Source organism: Notamacropus eugenii, chromosome 5, assembly GCF_028372415.1.
Source record: "Notamacropus eugenii isolate mMacEug1 chromosome 5, mMacEug1.pri_v2, whole genome shotgun sequence".
Lineage (NCBI taxonomy): Eukaryota > Metazoa > Chordata > Mammalia > Diprotodontia > Macropodidae > Notamacropus > Notamacropus eugenii.
In genome coordinates this window covers 429,677,154-429,696,044 of record NC_092876.1, presented here as the reverse complement: position 1 = coordinate 429,696,044, position 18,891 = coordinate 429,677,154, and the positions used below count along the sequence as shown (strand labels likewise).

The 18,891-nt window shown below is 38.1% G+C and overlaps 1 long non-coding RNA gene across 1 annotated transcript; it reads left to right on the top strand.

The window, feature by feature from the left end:
* Nucleotides 1-4,607, top strand: LOC140507141 (uncharacterized). The gene is made up of 2 exons (XR_011968211.1): nt 1-165; nt 2,830-4,607. It is a non-coding gene; the product is annotated as an uncharacterized lncRNA (long non-coding RNA).
* Nucleotides 4,608-18,891: the final 14,284 nt, after the last annotated feature.

Sequence of the window (18,891 nt, the reverse complement as noted above, 5' to 3'; positions counted from 1 at the left end):
ACTTGAAGCCCAATGTTGTCTCCATTGCACCAACCTGCCTCTAAAGGAATTTCATTCAGCCTTCATGAACATGGAAATGGAGTGTGTGTGGATGATGCTAAGATCAGAGGCATCATCATCCGTATTTAGCTGAAATGCAGTGAAGGATTACATCATAGGAAATGAGTAAGTTGAAAAAATGCAAAGTACTTTAGGTTTTTTGGAGGAAGTATCAGTATGGATTTTGAAGTCTGTTAATATGAGGGCAGGAGTTGTGGAGGAGAGAAAGACTGTGAGCCAGGCACTAAAATCATTGTGGGAAGAAGGAAAGTATCCTGGGAAACTGGGGGATTTGAGGGACTCTTGTATGTATTTTGAAGTGCTCTAGTATGAGGACAGGAATTGGGAAGGAAGGAACCCTTCCCTCCTTTTATGGTATGTACCAATATCACTAAAGAATATTGATGGGAAAACCAAATAAAACATTAGCAAAGAAGTTACAAACATATGTTCCCCAAAATTATTCATTATGACCAAGTTGGATTCATACCAGAATTGTAAGGATTCAACATTAGAGAAGTTATTAATATAATTCATCATATGCATAACAAAATACCATCATTTATGTGATTATTTCAATGATTGTGAAGTTACAGATCCTATCTATCCATGCCATGAGCACACATGAGCTACATCTACACATTTAGGACATGCATATCTCACACAGATTCATGTATCTTAAATGTCCATAGCTTGGGAAATGACAGAACAAATTATAGCACATGGATATATAGAAATATTATCGCACCACAAAGAAATAGATGAAGTGAAGCAGAGTGAATAAAACAGAATCAAAAGAAAAAAGGAAACTATGTAAAATATAACAGGGCAAAGACAGTAATAAAAGAAACAAAAGCCTGATAAACATACAGAAAAGGTGTTCAAAAGACGTTGCAGAAACAAACAAAAGAATTTTGATTTTACCTTATTTAAGTTAATTGACACATCAAAGAAATTCTGTAAATAACAGAATTTTATGGCTACATTTGCAATTGTAAAAGCCTAGATTTAGAGCTGTAAGGGACCTTTCAGATGGCTTAATTCAATTTTATTTTACAGATAAGGAGACTGAGCCCTAGAGAGTGACTTATTCAAGGGAACCAAGATAATAAATAAATGGCACAGCTGAGATTTGAGTCTAAGACCTAGGACATAAAACCTAGTCTGCCTGTGCACTTTACCAAATCTCATCCAGTATTTTATAATTCCTTTAAAAAAAATATTTATCTTTTGTGGTTTTGTTTTTATTTTTTATTGTCATTGTATATTTGACTATTCAAATTATTATCATCATTATTTATATATTTGACTATTTCAAGTTGTTATTATTATCATTGTTTGTATAGATGACTGTTTGAAAGAATGTTGGATTTAGGGCCAAAGGACCTGGATTCAGATTCCAACTCTGCCTCATGGGCAAATCACTTAGCAGTAACAGACAATTCATGTATCACCTACTGTGTGCCTGGTACTGCTCTAAATGCTTTAAAATTATTATTTCATTTGATCTTCACAACAACCCTGAGGGGTAGTTACTATTATTTTTTTTTTTACATTTTACAGATGAGGAAACTGAGGCAAACAGAGGTTAAGTGAACTTGCCCAGAATCACAAAGCTAGTAAATGTCTGTGGCTGTGTTTGAACTCAGATCTTCCTGACTCCAGGTTGAGTGCTCTGCACACTACGGTTCCACAGAACATATAATCTTTCTTGGCCTCAATTTTTTTTCATCTGTAAAATAAGGGGGTTGAACAAGATCAATTCTGAGGTCACTTTCAGGTTTAAAACCATGTTTCTACTGGTACTTGTTGATAGAAATGGGGAAAAGAATGTCTTTCTTAAAAACTTGAATGTCATGCAGAATAACTCTCCTGCTTTTGTGAGTGTAGACGTCATGTGTTATATTAGAAAGTCCACTGGTTTGGCCATCACCAGGCCTGAGTTTTAGCACTGACTCTACCTCTTACTACTGGCAAATTCTCAAGCAGACCATTTAACCTTTTTCCATCTCAGTTCTCTCTTCTACAAAATGAAGGGAATAGGTATGTGTGTGTCTTGTGTATATCTAAAGATGTTTAGATCTCTCTCTATATGGATACCTATGTCTACATCTATATAGATAAACATCGCTATTTCTATAGATATCTATAAATATCTATAAATCTATAGATATCTAAATCTATACATACAAACACAATATACCCATACACTTATTGTTGTTAGAAGTCAAAATATACGGATGTTGACCTGTAGATACGTCTTTATTAAACACTTACTGCATACTGCGCACTTGTGCTAAGCACAAATGGATAAACTGAGACAGTCACTGCTTCTTTACTTGGGAGGTACAACACATAAAAGAAAGTGAAGAGAAACTGCTTGGAAGTCATAAGGATACCACGGTAGAATGGATGGAAAAGCCCAGAAATCCACAGATCTATAATCCATTATCAATATAATAATAATATCTAGCATTTATATAGCACTTTCAGGTTTACAAAGCAATTTACAAATGTAATCTCATTTCATCTTGGAAGATACCTCATTTTTCCCCTTTTTCAGATGAGGAAACTGAGGCAAACAGAGGCTAAATGACTTGCATAGCATCACATGGTTAATCAGTGTCTGAGGCCACATTTGAACCCAGGACTTCCTCATCATTCTATCCCCTGTGCCACTTAGTTGCCTCTGTATCAGTCTGTTATTATAAATGAGAAATTGAGTATCCATAAAGTATATAAGATATTTGAGAGGAAACATTGTAACATTCTTTGCATTTGTATTTCCAGTGGCCATGTTGTTCAAATGCAAAACGTACGCTTGCCAAAAAGACTACTTTTATGGGGAACTCACACTGGGCAAGCATTCACACAGTGGTCAAAAGAAGAGATACAAGGATATTCTCAAGGTCTCTCTTAAGAACTTTGGAATTGTGTGACAGGGCTGCACAGCATGGTAAGCCCGTATCAGAGAAGATGCTGTGCTTCATAAACAAAGCAGAATTGAAACAGCTCAAAGGAAACACAAGTTGCACAAATATAGAGAATCCACCCCAAATGTTCACACTGACTATTTGTGCCTGACCTGTGGTAGATAATTCCAAGCTCGTTGGATCAGTCACAGTTGGACTCTAGCATGTGATGTCATTTTGGTCCTCTCCCAGAATAAAGCACAACAACGTATCAACCAACCATTTCCAATGGTGAGTACAATTCTTGGAGCATAATTAGTGCTTTTTGCTTGGCTACCTGGTACTAACATACATACATCTAAGACTTATGAGGAACAAGAGATGACTTTCAACTGGAGTAGCAAGGAAAGTCTTCAGGGTAAAGAAAGAATTTGAAAGCTAGCTACAGATTAAGTTAAGTAGAAAAGATAATGGAGTTGACGCCATATTGTACTTCTCTGAGAAGAAGGAATATACTAGTATTTTGTTCTATGTGAACCAAGGATTTTTGAGGGCTAGATAAACGGGAAGGGCCTGGAGTAGAAAGGCCAGCATAGGGTGAGAATGCCTGCTTAGGAAGTTAGATGGAAGCCAAAAGCATATTCTTAGATTCCACTGTCATTTTAAAAGAAATTATAGTGGAGCAAGGTGGCAGAGTGAAAAGAAGTAATACAGTGAGCCCCAACCGGTGAACTTCTCCTAACAGATCTAGAAAATGCACCAGACTGAAGGCTGATGGGGAAATCCAGAAGAAGTCAAAATGAATCATTTTGTCCAGCTCAGATCGACATAGAGAGACAAACAGAGAGATGTGGGGAAGGAGTTTGGCAAGGAACAGGAAATAAGGCCTGTGAAGCACTCCAGTACCCATAGAAAACCTGTACATCAGGGCAAAAAGAGGTCTCAGACCTATATCAGGGTATCCCCAGACCTACACAGGATTACTGCCACAGAGACAGGTGTCAGTTGGAAGACCCAGTCCCACGTCTCAGGGCAGAGTGACAGGGGACCTAGGACTGCACACTACAGTGGCATTATCAAGTAGGAAACCTGCGTGGTATATGGAGAAAAAAGAAAGTTCAGAAGCCAGCAGTAATACCAGTAGCAGCAGCAATGGTGTGGCTCAGGCCTCGGGTACAAACCAGGGTCTTACTTGCAATGTCTAGTTCAACTTGCAGAGTACAAAATCAATGCAAGAATCTTGGACCAAGAGGAGCCTACAATTCTGCCACTGAGCGAACAGAGCCTTCCCTTCGACTCATAGAGGCAATGGCCAGGAACAATTTGCTCTCACCCAAAGCTAAACCCAGGCCAGGACCTTGCAGAGCTCAGGCCAGAGGGACAGCAATCAGACTTTGTCCTGGATCATGAGAAATTTTATTTTCAACCTTTAGAGAAACCCACTCTTGAGTCTCATGGATCATTTCATTTACACCTCTCTTATTATCTTGTAATTCATTATTTTATATTATGGTTATTTGATAGATAAATTTTGATGGGCTATGATCTACACTGAAGAAGGGTATAGTAGCCACTTTAAAGAGATAAAAGATGCATTGAAGTTGAAATGTATGTGCATGTGTGTGTATACATCTTACGTATAAACGACTACCCTACAAATTCTATGAAGTCTTACCTAAATTTTATATCTTTCCCCAATACCTAGAAAATTATTCTGTGTATAATAGGCACAATAGGTACAATGTTAAATAGACATTTAATAAATATTTGTTGAATTAAATCAAATGTAAAGAAGATTCAAAGAAAATGTTAAGATTTATACATCTTTGCTCCTTTGGGAAGGGTAAAGTAGTGCCTTTAGTGAACTTGGTTTACTAGGCAATCAGACATTGTGTGGCTGAGTGATCAGCCATGCACCTAATGTGGTTTTAAATACAAGCTTGTCAGATCTGGACATAAGCACTCACTAAGCAACTACAATGTGCCAAGCACTGTTCTAAGCCCTTCACAAATATTATATCATTTGATCTTCACAACAGCTCTGGGAGGTAGGTACTATTATTATCGTTCTTACTGTATAGTTAAGGAAACTGAGGAAGACAGAGGTTAAGTGACTTGTCCAAGGTCACATAGCTAGTAAGTGTCGGAGGTCAGATTTGAACTCATGTCTTCCTAACTCCAGGATGAATGAACTGTCAGTTGAGGGAGTCACCTTTGGCAGTCAAGAAGAGAAATGGTGATGGAGGAAGAACCTAGTTTTTCCATTGTATATGTTCTAGAGTTCAGCACCCACAAAGGTATCTACCCTACAAAGAGCAGGTCTGGGGAGTCTAGTTGTGGAAGTAAATCAAATTTCAGAGAAGAACAGGCCCAGGGAACCTATCATGTAGAGATACCCTACCAAATGAGATAGTAAGTGGCTGGACACGATGAGACGATATCAAAAGACATAGAGCTGCTGTTTGTGCCAACAATGGGAGATGCCTTGGCCAGATGTGTTGCCTACTGGCTTATGATATGCTTTATGTGCATGCTCACTTTCCCCACTAACACTGTGTGTATTTAGGAGAGTATGCCCCAGGTTTACAGTAGAGATGTTTTTGAGGCTATTGTTTTAATACACATCTTTGCTTTGAGCTAAGAGTGGCAACTGGCTGAAGATTAGAAGTAATCACATTGGTGAGGGGCTTCTTTTCAAGTGTGGGCTGACCTAGTACCTTGAACCAGCAGGCGCTGTCTCCTGAGGTACGCAAAGCACCAGTGTGTGTAAGGTGTAGGGGGACATCTAGAGGAGTTGTTGCATAGATTTTAAATATTTCTTAAAGGGAATAGTGAATTTTTTTAACAGATGGTCCAAGTTTCCTTCTAGGACCATCTAAATCCAAGGGAAATTGGATTTAAAGAAGACTGTTTCCTTTTGCTAACAGAAATAGTTTTACAGTTTAGAGCTCTATTAAAAGAGGTTGCCAGCTGCCTGCAATTTATAGCCTTAAAAGAGTTGCACTAAGAGATTAAGTTGACTTACCCATGGTCAGTAGTATGTGTCAGAGGAAGGCAGGACCTGAATCCAGGTCTTCCTGTTAGTATTTTCTAAAGTCAGACCTAGGGGAATTCCTTTGCAATGCCAGTTCTAAGTATTCAGTAGCTTGGGAGCCAACTTGGCCTCCTGGACATGAGCTAGCATGCCCAACACCCAAATACTTACTCCAGAAAAACCCCTAAGTTTATGCACACAGGAAAATGATCAAGGAATCCAATGAGAAACTTCAGTGAAGTCCTCTTTTCCACCCCAAAACTGCACCAAAAACAAAAAAACAAAAAATCAGAAATCAGCCATTGAGCATTGGAGGAAAGGATCTCTCCAGCATGTTCAGAGATGGAACTTGTCTGTGTGTGATTGAGAAAGCCCCAAGAGAATCAGAAAGTCACCCTGTAGGGACCTTGCAAGCCCCAGTGAATAATAGCCATGACCAATGCAGTACTGAGCAGTGCAGTGCCATGATGTTCCAAATAGGACAGCTCAGCCCAAGGACCTGAGGTCCCTAACACTGTATCCTGAGACACCAGAGGAAGACTAGAAGATAAGTGCTCATGAGGAGGGAGTCAATGGAGCAGTCCATTCCCTCTCCAGTATTACCTTCCCTCTTAAAGCCTCCCTTTCCTATCACCATTTGTTTCTCAATTGAGCTCCATATATTGTTTTGCACCAAAGTGGTGTGTGTGTGTATGTGTGTATACATGTGTGTGTATGTGTATGTATGTGTATGTGTGTGTATGTGTATGTGTATGTGTGCGTGTGTATATCTTTTGTCTATTTCAGATGAGAATGGGGTTCACTTGATGTCACACTCCTCCATCTCTTACTCCATGTTTGCATGTTCTTCCCAATGATAAGAAACAGCAAGTTCTGCTCCACCTTCTTCCTCCTTGCTATACAACTATATTTCACATTTTACCCTCCCTTCTCTTTCTAGCATTCAAAGCCTTAGAATGGAACAAAACCCTCCCCTCTTCCCCCAAGTATCTTGGTTATTTCAGCACGAGGTCGTGGCTCACATGGAAGTCTTTTTTAAAAAATTTTATTTATTTATTTTTAGTTTCCAACATTCACTTTTGTAAGATTTTGAGTTCTAAAATTTTTCTCCTCCCTTCCCTCCCCCTTTACCAATTTGGCATGTAATCTGATACAGGCAATACATGTACAATCATAGTAAACATATTTCCACATTAGTCATGTTGTAAAGAAGAATCAGAACAAAAGGGAAAAACCACAAGAAAGAAGAAAAAAAGAGAGAAAATAGTCTGCTTCCATCAGCATTCAGACTCCATAGTTCTGTCTCTGGATGTGGAGAGCATTTTCCATCACGAGTGTTTAGGAGTTGTCTTAGATCCTTGCACTGCTGAGAAGAGCTAAGTCTATCAAAGAAGGCCATGGAACAACGTTCCTGTTACTGTGTACAATGTTCTCCTGGTTCTCCTCACTTCACTCAGCATCAGTTCATCACATGGAACTCTTAAGCATATAAATCAAAAATGCTTTCTGCGTTCTCTACCCACCATTACAAAAGGATGGGCTTTGCCATCTAAATGCTGAGACCACAAAAATTATCCATGGTAAGGAGATGAGTTTGAGGAGACATCTCACTGAAAGAAAATTGAAAAATGAGAGAGTATATGATGTGATGGTCTAAGGCATTTTGGAGAGGTTTCAGAATTTTTAACCAAGTTACTTCATTTTTCCAAATCATAATCACTTCTTACTTCCAATGACTCTCACTCCTCCAACCCTACCTCAGCTACATACAAAAATGCTTATACCCTCTGTCTTGCCATTACCCATAAACCTGTCACATCCATATTCAAGAATCCCCAGATCCCCTCAACTGACCATGATCTACTGGTTCTCCTGTTTTCCTGATTTTCCTTACCAAACCCTACTCTTTGTCTACAATGTGACCTTTAATTCCTCCATTCATTCCCAGGCCATCTTCCTGAACCAACCACACTCTCCTCTATTCCCTATCTTGACCCCTATTCTCTTCTCTTGAGTTTCTGACCCCCTAATCATGTCTATAATTCAGCCCTGCCAAACTTCAGCCTTGGATCACTGCCACTATTTGCCACTTTTGATTCTACACACATACTATTGAACAAAGGTAGAAAAGATCTCACAACCATTCTGATTGGGACCACTACAAATTTATGTTATATAATCTTAAGGGGCCCTAACTGCTATTAGGCAATCCTGTTATACATCCCTTATCAACTCACTGTCTCATTTTTCACAGCAACTCTTCCTAAACTTTTCATTCCTTCTCAAATCTCACATGGTTTCCTCTCTCTCATCCTCTCAGCTGAGAACCTTGGCTTATATTTAAATGAAAAAACTGAAGTTATTTGCCAAGAGCTCCCTCTTCTTCCCTCTTCTTTATCTCTTATCACTCAGATGTCTTCTGCCACTATCTTCCCTTTCACCTCTATCTTATATGAAAAGATGACCTTATTTCTTACCAAGAATAAATCCCTCTACCCACCTCAAGTGATCCAATTTCATCCCATTAACTCTTGCTGATTGCTGCCTCTGACATTCCCACTCACTCAATCACTTATTTTTAATCTTTCCCTTTCTATTGGGTTCTTCCCTACTGTTCACAATGCATCCTGGGCCATCTCCAGTCATCCTGATGAATATCAGGCCACTGGACCCAGATGGCTCAGAAGAAGAAAGTGAAGTTGACAGCCCTCCCTCACTCAAATCAAAATCAACTGCAAGTCATGTCATAATCTTTTTCTTTCCACTCCAATCCATCCTCCATTCAACCACCAAAGTGATTTTCCTAAAGAGAAAGGCTTGCCACATTACCCTCTTGTAGCAGCAAGGACCCTGGCACATCCAAGATGGCCTGTTAGCACAGTTTCTTAGATCCATTTTTCTGAAAGGAAAGCAACTTCTGAGGGTTCAACAACCTTCTTTAATCACATTTACCAACAGAGAAAATACAAGCAGAGAAATAAAGACCAAGAGACAGGGCTTTTAACTGTCTGTTCAGAAGCAATTCATACATCAGAGATCAACAGACAGACCTAATTCTCTGATCATGGCATACATACATAGTTACCAGAGAGAAACACCAACGACTGGGTTTTCAAAGCTAGCGGCTCCTTAGCAGCTGCCCAGAGTCTCATCTGGCATAGGAACCTTCTTCTAAAGAGTAAGCCCCAAAGCAAAACCTCAACTCAGAGTAGATATACACTTTTCAGAACCAGAGGGCACAACCCTCTTGATCCAGTGCCTCATTAACAATCGCCCATAACACTTGCACTTAATGCTGTGTTAACACTTGGCTTCCTTAATGACACTTCAAACAAGTCATCCATCTATCTTAAACAAATTTAGGACTTTCCTGCTAAACAAGCTTCCCCTAATCAAGCTTCCCTTAATGGACTCCAACTGAGGCCTATTAATGGGTGGGGAAGATCTTTAACTCTCATTAACATAAATCCCAATAAAATTACATCTCTCCTACTCAAATAACTCTAATGGCTCACCATTACCTCTACAATAAAATAAAAAACCCCTCTGGCATTCAGAGACTTTCATAACCTAACATTCCACCCTCTACCTTTTCATTCTTCTTTCACCTTTTATCCACCCACAAACTTTTTGATCAATGACACTGGCCTCTTTGCTCTTCCATGAAAAAAAAACACTTTGGTTCCATATACTGGGCATTTTCTCTGGCTGCTCCCCCATAACCTAAAATGTTCTCCTTCTTCATCTTTATCTCCTGGATTCCCTGACTTCCTTCAAGTCATCTCATCACCTACAGGAAGCCTTTCCCACTCTCTTTTAATTCTGATGTCTTCCCTCTGTAAATCATTTCCTATTTATCCTGTATGTAACTTGTTTGTACACATTTGTTTGCTTGTTTTCTCTGCATCCCCTCTCCCTCACTCCATTAGATTATGAGCTCCTTGAGGGCAATGACTGTCTTTTGCCTCTTTTTGTATCCCTAGCACTTAGAATAATACCTCTGCACATGTCAATAAATGTTTATTGACCGACTACAATTAATCAATGAATCAACAAGTATTTAGCAAGTGCCTACTAAGACCTACATGTGCAAGGTGCTAGAAGTACAAAGATAAAAAAATAATCTACCCTCAAGGAGCTTATATTCCATCTGGAGCAGACAACACGTCTACATGAAACCACTAGGTGATACTATCAAGACAAATTTTGTCTGGGAATTCTCATTCCCAAGAGATAAAGGGGAAGAGCTAAATCTTTTCCAGTCTCTCTCTCTCCTCTCTTTCCTTTACTGTATGTAGTAATCCCATCAAGCATTTATTAACCATTTATGTGTAAAACACTGTGTTAAGCACTAGATAGACTAAGAAAATGAAAAACATTCTGCTCTTTAGGATCTTACAGCAATATGTAAAGAGACTAGAACATACCTGAAAATTGGAGAAGGGAGCACTGAAAACTAAGAGGATCATGAAAGTCTTCTTTCTGATGTCACTGTCAGATTATACTTTGTCAATTCCACACCTTGAGAAGAGGGAAGGGATAAGCATTTTTTAAGCGCCTACTATGCACCAGGCACGGTGCGAAGGACTTTTTTTTTTTTACAATAGTACCTTATTTGATCCTCACAATGGCCCAGTGAAGTATTTTGCCCCCTTTTTACAGTTGAAAAAACTGAGGCAAACAGAAGTTAAGTCACTTTCCCAGGATGAAACAGCTAGCAAGTATCCGAGGTCATATTTGAACTCAGGACTGACTCCAGACTCAGTGCTCTGGGCACTGTGTGACCTAGCTGCCTTCACTTTTGGTACCCATTCAGTATATAACATATACATCTTCATTCTTCTTTGGGCTACTCCCAGGAACATTTGTCAATAATGAATTTATTGTTTGTTCAAGTCTTGTTTTTAAATTTGTTTAAGATAGATGGATGACTTGTTTGAAGTGTCATGAAGGAAGCCATGTGTTAACACAGCATTACGTGCAAGTGTGGGCTTTGCTTTGGGTTTTTTAGTGGTTGTTTTTACGAGTTCAAAATAAGGGCATCTCCAAAGAAGTTTTTAATTGCATGGCCAAGTCTAAAAGCAAGACAATAACTGAACTGTGAGCGATGCCAAATATCTGCTTAGTTCAATCCAATTATTTTCAGCATCGAGCTAGCATCACCAAAAATACATTTGTTAAAAAAAAATCATAGTCAGATACTTAAATGCTTTTTAATCTTGATGTTTGAGAAAACTGCACCTGTAAAATTTTGTGCTTAGAAATAAGTGAGGAGGTTTAATCAAAGTACAAACTTTGCCCTGCACAAAAATAACATTCTTTTCCTTTCTTTTCCATTCAGTGAAAAAATTAAAACCAAAAATCAATAGTTAGGAGAAGTATTTCTAATTCTTGAGCTAAAGGAGCTGAACTTATCTTTGTTATGCATCATATAAGCTCATATAATGGTCTCTTAACGTAAAGGTTATTTTTAATGCAAAATGATAAAAATAAATATTTTTCTCTTTGATGCAAAAAAAAAAAAATTTTTTAAAGAGATCTCCCTGTGGGGGATTTTCAAAACAATTTTCTCTCATCCTTTGGATAATTGATTCCTCCCAACGAACATTTATTCTATCCATTTTAAAATAGCTTACACTTCTGAAGTTTTGAAAACATTTCAAGGTCCTCTCCTTGGGAATACACGTAATATTCTCTCTTAATCTTGAAACAGCTGGAGTGCTGGAATGATTTCATTTGTAACTAGCAATTGAACAAATATTACTAATTTCTTGAGAACAGGAAAATTTTAATTTCTTTAGGTTTCCTGTGTTTATTTCTCACAGATTTGGAGTTTAAGCACTACATTCTAATACATATCTACATAGTCTAATTCCAAATATCCAGCTCCATACTTTATATTGGGAGGCTAACAATGCTTTAGCTACAGCTTTTTTCAAGTCCTTATCTCAAGGCCTTCAAAATTCCTTGAAAAATAGCTACTAGAGCTAAAATTCCTTGGGCTCTATTTCAAGGTCAAAAAGCCTTCTGGGTTGAAAGATGTTTTGGAATGGGGGTGGAAACTAGGAACAAGGAAGTCTTTAAAAGTGAAATTTTCAAGTCATTTGCATGCTAAAAATGACTGCAGTTTTAAGATATCTGATTTTTGTATGTCTTCAGGATGGACTACATAATGATTTCATTTTGACCTTGTATGGTGAGATTTCACAGACTCACAGCATCTCAGAGTTGAAAGAGACCTCAGAGGGCTAGCTAGCTAATCTAACCACTGGCCCTGTTGTCTCCAGACCGGGCAAATATCTCTGGAATTTCAGGATTAGTGGGATAAACTCTGTCCTGTTCAAAACATTGATAGAGATTGAGCTACAGCTTGATGCTTTTGCACTTCTATAATCTAGACTTCCTGTGAGGAAGATAAAGGACAGTACTGGCCCTGGGCTTCAAGGAAGCATTGAACCCTTCAACTCAAAGGTAGATCTAAAGAAAGTTAACTTTGGAGATTTTACATTTGTAGTGTAGCTAGTCTGATTCAAGCTAGCCCCATGAGACTCACTCAGGATTGGAAAGAAATGAGATGTTCATAGAGCATATAATACTGAACAAAAATAAGTTTATCTAACAATGCCATGGAAAGGCTCTTCAGCAGGGAAATAACATTAATTCATTTAGGCACAGCAATCCCTGCTTCCATTTTTGCCACAGTGATCCAGCAAGTCAAAAGAATATGTTAAACCTGCTGAGTCCCCAACTCCTTGTGCCCTGGGCTATTATAACTAGGTAACCAAGAACAGTCAACAGTTAGTCTTAGTCCTCTGAATCAACTCAGTTTTAGGGATAGTTTCATTGCCTTGTAGGGGAAAACTAGGCTTTCCTGAATGAATATTATTCCTACCACACCAGTGCCCGAGATTTGGAACAACATGAGAACTGAAACATGTTCTCACTGCTTGAGTAGCATAGAGAATGAACCAATGGGGCAATAAACACAATCTATTGCAATCAAAAAAAACCCAAAAACAACAAAGTGGAGACAAGATCGTTAAGTACAGGCAGCAATCCTGTTGAACTCTCCCAAAATTCACATCCAAACAACTTTAAAATAACATCTCAAATCAAATTTTGGACTGGTAGAGCCAACAAAAGAGCAGCATGAGACATTTTTCTTATCTAAGATGACTTTGGAAGTCAGAAAGACAGGTCAGTGACATCAAAGTAGGGGCCAGCCCAGAGAACAAGAGACAACAGTGCAGTGGTGGGTCTCAGGGGTAGACTTACAACAGTGGCAGCAACAGTACCTTCAGGAGCTCTCAGAGCAGAGATGAAAAGGTGGGCAGACAACTGGCCTGAAAGATATTAAAGGGGACTCTTTGGCACTGGGTGTGGTTGGCACCTATTGGTATATCTGTTGCTCATGCATAGTTCTGGGTCAGAGTTCCAGGTTGGAGGGGAGCACTTGTGATCAGTCAAAAAGGAAAAAAAGCCCTGGCCACAGTTCGAAGGTAGAGAGGAAGCTTAGCCTTGTGACTGAAGGAGAGCAGGGGACTTGGTCACAGTCTCAGGGCCAGGAGGAGTGCTAACACTTGTGGCTGCACAGGACCAGGGCTCCCTCCTGGGTAAAGACCAGAGGGCAGATCAAGAGAGCAATGAACATACCTCTCTCCACATTATACCATCTTAGAAACCCCCAAAACTTGCAGAACCCCAGAACTAGCTCTGAAAACAGTAGTATGAAAAAGGCTGAAGTTTAGGACAGTGCCTCCCCATTCTCAGGTAAGCAGAGTACAACTTCAACATAAAGTTCAAAGTCAAGAAATGAGTTGAAAAAAATGAACAAACAACAAAAAAAAGAACCTAATCATAAAAGTGGTGGCAGGAAAGACCAAGACATGAACTCAAAAGAAAACAGCAATATTAAAATAGTTATATGCAAAGCCTCAAAGAAAAAAATGCTGATTGGATACAAACCCAGCAAGAATTCCTGGAAGAGTTAAAGAAGATATAAAAGTGATAGAGGAAAACTTGGAGAAAGAAATGAGAGTGATCAAGAACATTATGAAACGAGAGTAAACAATTTGGCTTTTTAAAAGGCACAAAAAATACTGAAGAAAATAATACCTTAAAAAAACAGAATTGGCCTGATGATAAAAGAGGCACAAAAATTCACTGAAGAGAATAACTGCTTAAAAAGCAGTTAAAGGCTAAGTGGAAAAGGAGATTTGAAAATGCATTGAAGAAAAGACTCCTTAAAAAGCAGAATTAGCCAAATGAAAAAGAGGTAGAAAAGCTGGCTGAAGAAAATAATTAAAAAATTAAAAGTTAAAATTAGACAAGTGGAAGCTAGTGACTCCATGAGGCATCAAGAAATAATAAAATAAAGTAAAAAGAATGAAAAAAACTGAAGAAAATGTGAAATATATCTTTGGGAAAAAAAACTGACCTGGAAAAATATATGGATGAGTGATGATTTAAGTATTATTGGACTACCTGAAAACCATAATAAAAAAAGGGAGCCTAGAAATCTTATTTCAAGAAATTATTAAGGAAAACTGTTCCAATAGATCCAGAGGGTAAAATAGAAATTAAAAAAGCCCACCATTCATCTCCTAAAAAGGATCTTAAAATGAAAACTCCCAGGAATATTACAGCCAAATTCCAGAGCTCCCAGGTCTCAGACAAAACAAAAACCAAAGCAAACCCAATTAAAAGAGACAGTCTTCCCCAACTGATAATGGTCAAAGGATATGAACAGGCAGTTTTCAGAGGAAGAAATTAAAGCTATCTATAGTCATATGAAAAAAATGCTCTAAATCACTACTGATTAGAGAGATGCAAATCAAAACAATTCTGGGTTACCACATCACACCTCTCAGATTGGCTAACATGACAAAAGAGGAAGATAATAAATGTTGGAGAGGATGTGGGAGAGTTGGAATACTAATTCATTGTTCGCAGAGCTGTGAGCTGATCCAACCATTCTGGAGAGCAATTTGGAACTATGCCCAAAGGGCTACAAAAATGTGCATATCCTTTGACCCAGCAATATTGCTTCTAGGACTGTATCCCAAAGAGACCATAAAAATGGGAAAAGGTCCCACATGTATAAAACTATTTATAGCAGCTTTCTTTGTGGTGGCCAAAAACTGAAAATGGAGTGGATACCCATCAATTGGGAAATGGCTGAACAAGTTGTGGTATATGAATGTAATGGGATACTATTGTGCTATAAGAAATGATGAACAGGAAGACTTCAGAGAGATCTGGAAGGACTTATATGAACTGATGCTGAGTGAAAAGAGCAGAACACAATAACAGCCACAGTGTGTGAGGACTGTTTGTGATAGACTTCGCCCTTCACAGCAATGCAAGGACCTAAAACATACCCAGAAGATTCTTGAGGCAAATGACATCCACATCCAGAGAAAGAACTATGGAATTGCATCACAGAATGAAGCATACTATTTTCTCTTGTGTTATGTTTTGGTTTGGTTTGGTTTTTCTAGTGGTTTCTCCCATTCATTTTAATTCTTCTATGCAACATGACTAATGTGAAAGATGTGTTTAACAAGGATGTATGTGTAGAACCCACATAAGATTGCATACTATCTTGGGGAGGGAGGGGGGGGAAAATTTAAGACTTATGGAAGTGATTGTTAAAAACAAATAAATTGATTTAATAAAAAGAGTCAAAAAAACTACATTTTGTTAAAAGGCACCATAGACAATGAATTTACATGAAAAAATTTTACAGCAAGTTTCTCTAATAATGCCATCATCTCTCAAACATACAGGGAACTCAGTCAAATTTACAAAGATAAAAACCATTCTCCAACTGATAAATGGTCAAAGGATATGAAAAAAGTTCTCAAAAGGAGAAATTAAAGGTATTATGTAATCACTATTGATTGGAGAAATGCAAATTAAAACAACTCTCAGGTGCCACATCACACCTATCAGAAATGACAGATGGTGGAGAGAAAATAGATATACCAATAAATTGTTGGTTGAGTGGTGAACTCATCCAATCATTCTGGAAAACAGTTTGGAACTATACCCAAAGGGCTATAAAACTGTGCATACCATTTGATCCAACAATAATTTTATGGGGTATGTACTCCAAGGATATCAGAGAAAAAGGAAAAGGACTTATATGTGAGAAATATTTATAGCTGCTTTTTTGTGGTGGCAAAGAAATTAGAAATTGAGGGAAGGCCCATCAATTGGGAAATGGCAGAACAAGTTGTGGCATATGAGTGTGATGCAGTATGACTGTGCCATAGGAAGTGATGAGATGGAAAAGTGTTTTGCATGACTACATATGTGTAACCTATGTCAAATTGCTTGCCTTCTCAATGGGGAGGGACAGAAGAAGGGAGGGAGAGAATTTGGAAATCAAAATTTGGGGGAAAATGTTAAAATTACTTTTATTTGTAATTAATGAAAAATAAACTATTAAACGAAGTTCAAAAATAAAAGAAATGATGAGAGCAGTGATTTCAGAAAACATGGCAAGACAGATCATAAGGGGAAAGCAACAGCAATCCTATAATGGTTATCATCTGTGAAGGACTTGGCTGCTCTTATCAATATAGTAATCCAAGACAATTCTAAGGGCTCATGAGGAAAAGATGCTATCTCTATGGATATGATGAATTCAGAGAGCAAATTGAAATATAATTGTCTCACTTCCTTTATATTTGTTTTGCTTTTTATTTTTTGGCAATATGGCTAATACAGAAATTCATTTTGCATGACTTGATATGTATAATTGTCATAATTTTGCTTGTCTTCTCAGTGGAGGGGGGAGATAGAAAGAATCTGAAATTCAATTTAAAAAGTAAAGAAAGCTAAAAACAAATTTTAAAGAAAGAAAAAAACCCAAAATTTTTGTTTTGAAATTCTTAGTCTATCTTTTGGCAGAATGCTACCTCTTTCTCTTCCTTTCTGGCATCACTTCCTTTTTCTGGAAACTTCTATGCTAGAAACTTCTATTTCCTAATGCATCCATAGCATCTCACTGCCTATGAGAAGAAGAAACCAGTCAGACCCATCTGATTGAGACTACATTCATATCTGTAAAGTTCTGGTACTAGCCCGCTTAGGGACTGCTACAAGAGCTGACCATCTCTAGGCTAGGCCAACAAATGGGCAGTCTGCCATAGAATTGAGAATTTTCTTCTAATTCTAGATGGGGAGATCAGTTTGTGGCAGTAAGTTGGGAGACACTAGCTCTCAATCCTCATTTCAAGGGGAGGGCTATGCCCGAGTATAGGAGATGTCACACTGATTATGAGAAGTGAATGTCAAATGCTAAATTCAGGGCTATCGCTGAACCCCCTTTTTCATTATGCCAGAGACTACTCAATCTAAGGCTCAGTTCTTCACTGATTATAACTTTCCTTTGTTGGTCCTCCCCTCCTCCCAGTGTTCCATTAAGTCTCACACTTTCCCTTATGTGAGCTAAAATATGCCAATTAAAGACATACTGATTTTAACACCACTAGTTAGTCTGAATTTTTTTAGAACACCTAAGACTCCAAAATAGATACTTCCAGACCCCAAAATACATAACAAATTAGTAATAATTGAAACCATTTTGTAATGATTTTAAAATGAGAAAAGTATGTCAGTGAGATAGACTGGACAAGGAAGTCAGAAATAATTTAACTCAATAACTCCATGTCTGATAATCTATAAATACCGTGGATATCCTTGAGAGTTTTACTAGGAAACAGACAGGTTTTCACAAGTGATGCTTCACAGTGGGACCACATCTTTACCCTCACAAAATTGAATGAACAATGCTGAGAAACCAAGATCTAATTTTGCTTTCTGTTTGTTAATTATAGAAAGTATTTAATTGGTAGGATATCTTAAACACTCCTTCCTAACAAGATGTCTCCCATACATACAACAAAATCATTCATGATTCATTGGAATATAGCAACAGAGCTACCTCAGCTCCTATATAGGGCTGTTCTCTCCAATTTCATATCCAAAGGCCTCCTTTTCATCTCTGCTAGATGAGTCCTTATTTTAGCTTTCACTAGGCGGGGAACTCAAAGGTCCTCCTAAAGATTACTCGTGTTCCCTTGAGCATTGAAGTTGTTCTGACTGAGATACCTGGTTGTCAGGACAACCATTTTTGAATACTTCTGTAGCCAATTGGAGAGTTCCATCTTTGGCACATAGTTAGCCAACCAAAATGCTGTTACCGAATAATTTTGTAGCTACAGAATGTTTCCATTCTTTTTCTCCAAAACTCTTCTCTTTGACATCATTATGATCCCCCCAGAACCAAACCCTAGAGAACTCCATGTGGACAGACGTCCTCTTCTCCCTGGGGTCCTCCACATGGAGACACCATACAACAGGCTCCTCTTACACATATGGCCCTTTGCTTTTTTTCCTTTGATCTCTTGGGAGTATAGGTCTAGAAGTGGTATTGTTAGGTCAAAAGAAATGTACAGTTTAGTATGCAGTTGGGGTGTATAGTTTTAAACTTTTTGGTACAGAATAGCTATTCCAATATACCTCTCCTCCACTAGTATATTAAGGTGCCTATTTTTGCACAGCCTTCCCTCCCAACATTTATCATTTTCCTTTTTTTAATCAAATTTGCCAATCTAATGGGTATAAGGTAGAACCTCAGAGTTACTTTAACTTGCATTTCTCTCATTATTTGAAACATTGTGATTTCATATGAATATTGATAGCTTGGATCTTAGAAAACTGCCTGTTCACATCCTTTGACCATTTATCATTTGGGGTCAGAGTTATTTGAATGACCTCATATAACCCCCAGAAACAAAGATTGATTTTAAAAATATTAGTATTCTACCAGTGTTATATAATTTTAAGACCTGAAACTACAGTCTCCAAAGAATTGAAAATGAATATCACACAGAA